Source organism: Syngnathus acus, chromosome 20 (assembly GCF_901709675.1).
Source record: "Syngnathus acus chromosome 20, fSynAcu1.2, whole genome shotgun sequence".
NCBI classification, from domain to species: Eukaryota; Metazoa; Chordata; class Actinopteri; order Syngnathiformes; family Syngnathidae; genus Syngnathus; species Syngnathus acus.
In genome coordinates this window covers 3,085,210-3,088,648 of record NC_051104.1, presented here as the reverse complement: position 1 = coordinate 3,088,648, position 3,439 = coordinate 3,085,210, and the positions used below count along the sequence as shown (strand labels likewise).

At 42.2% G+C, this 3,439-nt stretch overlaps 1 long non-coding RNA gene across 1 annotated transcript; it reads right to left on the bottom strand.

The window, feature by feature from the left end:
- Positions 1-265: 265 nt before the first annotated feature.
- On the bottom strand, positions 266-663 carry LOC119139245. The gene is made up of 2 exons (XR_005101333.1): positions 529-663; positions 266-384 (listed from the first exon to the last, which is right to left on the bottom strand). It is a non-coding gene; the product is annotated as an uncharacterized LOC119139245 (long non-coding RNA).
- Between the last annotated feature and the right edge of the window lie 2,776 nt (positions 664-3,439).

Genomic DNA, 3,439 nt, shown 5'->3' with positions numbered 1-3,439 from the left:
CACATTTCTGGCAAAATTTCCCCATTCATTTTTAATGGCACATTCAATATTTTACATTTACATTGTTCCAGTTTGAAATTTACATGATTCAGCTCATTCAAATCACATTGGGGGGATTTTCAACATTCCCGAGATTGCAACGTGTAAAAAAAATTTACATTTTCACAGTTTTTGCAAAATTTTGCAAAAATTCCATTTTCCCTTTAAATATCTTCATTTTTCAACCGATTCAACCCGTTCCAACTTTAAATTGTTCATTTTCTGCCTACCTATTCCAAAACTTCCCATAATTAAAAAAATTCACATTTTCACTTTTAAAATTTACGAAAATTCTGCAAAATTTCGTTTGTCCCTTCTAATTTCTACATTTTCAACCGATTCAACCTGTTCCAACTTTAAACTGTTCACCTTATGCCCAAAACTTCCCATAATTAAAAAATTCAAAATTTTTAACTTGAAAATTCACGCCAAATTTGATAACATTTCGTTTTTTCCTTCTAATTTCTACATTTTTTTGACTGATTTAACCCGTTCCAACTTTTAACTCTTCATCTTATGCCTACCCATTCCAAAACTTCCCACTTACCAAAAATTCAAAATTTTCAACTTTAAAATTCACACCAAATTTTACAAAATTTTGTTTTTCCATTCTAATTCCGACATTACTTGACCGATTCAACCCGTTACAACTACAGACATTATTCTATAACATTCCCCAAGTATTTATTCAGCTTCTTCGCCTTCACACTCAATTTCTCCAGAAACTACATACCATATTTTCCGCACTATAAGGCGCACCGGATTATAAGGCGCGCCTTCAGTGAATGGCCCATTTTAAAACTTTGTCCATATATAAGGCGCACCGGATTATAAGGCGCACCTTCAATGAATGGCCCATTTTAAAACTTTGTCCATATATAAGTCCATATATTTGGACACGCCTGCCGTAATGGCTCAATATTGGTCCATATATAAGGCGCACCGGATTATAAGGCGCACTGTCGGCTTTTGAGAAAATTGGAGGTTTTTAGGTGCGCCTTATAGTGCGGAAAATACGGTAGTTTAATTTACTACAGTACGTTTTGAACTCACCCGATCCTAAACACAATGCAAGCTATTACAGCCTAATTCTCCGCCTAAAGCCTTGCACTATCCACAATGTTCATTATAATCTCCACATCTTCACATCCCGTTCATTTGAATCCCGGCAGCGCTCTCGCCCGAGGAACTTGCACGACTCCACAGTAACAGATTCCGTCCCCAGTGCGAGCGCGCACGGCATGTTTGCTTTTGGGCGATTGGAGTCACAAGGGCACGGACCGGCAGCTTCCGAGCCCGTCGGGTTCATCAATCTTTCCGTTATCGTGGGACTGGTTTCCGTGCCGCTCGGCTTGTTTGGCTGAAAGGAACACGCTATCACTCCAGTCTGGCCCCTCCATCTCTCCGCGTATATCTCGGCGTTATTAATATATGCATGAAGCTCGGATGTGAGGGTTTAGTGAATGAAGCAAATAACACGACGTTCGCCGGAGGGGCTTTTCATGCTCGCATAGGCGTCGGTCCTCAGATGCATGTCTGATAAGCAAACTTCTTCAAGGTTGATGTTCATTCTGTTTGCTTGTGTTTAAAAATAAAAAAAAAGAAGCCGCATTTGTTGCTTCCTGACAAGAAAAGTCAAGACATTTAATTCTGGCATCTCGTAATTCCCCGAGAGACGCTTACAGCAGCTGCCTTGCGCTCACTTTTCTCTCGCAGCACGTATCCTGCCAGCATCTTTACCGGATGCTCTTCCCGTCAGAGCCCAACGTCTTTCCGGCTGACATTCAGCACCGTCCAACGCTCTGCTCGGAATGTTAAGCAGATACGACACGGCGCTTTGATTGTAAATAATTTGCCTCAAGGTTTGGAGGGTCACCCAAGCGAGGAGCTCGTACTTTCTCTTCATACCGAGGCCGTCTGTTCCCGCAGCTGCCGGCCGGCTCGCCGCTCAGACAGGTGTCACGCTCGCGAGGTGAAAAACACTACAGAGCTTGATGCAATTAAGCCCCTCGGCCGGGTAACTTAACCTACAACGCGGCCGGGAGCCTTCTCGCCTCTTCCAGGAAAGCTGGCTGCCCTCGTCGGAGCACTTTGACATGAGTGATCATCTCCGTGAGATGAGTTGACTCTCCGCCATGCCGAAAGGCGTAGCGCTGACGGGATCAAATCGATGGATTTAACGGCCTCTCCATACTGGAGTGGTTTACGGTCGTCAGAGAGGGGCAACGCACCGAGTTTCTCTTTCTACAAAAACATTTACCGTATTTAGTAGTATAAGTCGCACCTTTTTTCATAGTTTGGGTGCCGGTGCGACCCGTTCTCTGCTCCTCGTTGGTGTTTATGTCACGTTAGCATATCGTATCGTTTAGACTGTTGTTGCTGGTTCATGTCTGTTCTTGGTGTTGGATTTTGTCAAATACATTTCGCCCAAAAGTGCGACTTATACTCTGGTGTGACTTACATATATATGTTTTTGTTCCCTTTATTGTGCATTTTATGGCTGGTGCGACTTATACTCCAGTGCGACTTATAGTCCGAAAAATAGGTATCTATTTTATATATCTTTTTTTTAATATTTATATGTAATATATTAGTATATATTTTTGTTCATTCATTTTTTGTTTTTTCGTTTGTTCGTTCGTTCGCTTGTTCGGTTATTTTTTTCATTTTTTTATTTCTGCAAGTACAAAGTCTTTGTTTTGAAAGTCTTTATTTCCGTTTTGATTCAGGAAAAGAATTATTTAAGTCCATTCAGGGCAGTCCAATTCTTGTTGAAGAGGCAAGGCTTCATAACAATCGACTAAATTCTGTGCTCATTTGTGTTTTCGGAAAGAAACAAATGGACCCTCAAAAGAATCAATAGCGTGCCGGAAAACGTCTTTGGCTGACATTTTCTGCGCTTTGATTATTTGATGAAAATTGCCAGTGTGGAGAAAAAACCTCATGAATGCAGCAAGAAATGTTTTTGCTAACGAAATAATCTCCCATTTTCGCATTGATAAAGTTCAAAGCGGTCGCCTCACAAAAGCAAAGTTTGAGATGATGGATGCCAGGCGCCGTCGCTCGGTCCGGTTCTCGCTCCTGTGCCGTAGGACAGGAACAAAACCACATTTTTTTCCCCTATTTAATTAAAAGCAGCGCCAGCCGTATGTTGCATGATTAATTATACACTGGCTTGCGGTTGTCCGCAAACATTGACGGCACGGCGCTTTCATGTCACTGACGCGACCGACGCCATTCATCACCCCAACGTAAGGTCACGCAAAAAGCTACATTGTCGCTGTGTAATTACACGTCCTCGTCTGTGTTCCGTGGGATTTTGACAAATACATTGGTGTCCATTTCCCCTGTTTGGAGCTTGATTAGTGGTCCCATAAGGAATTAGAGCAATGTTTGCACC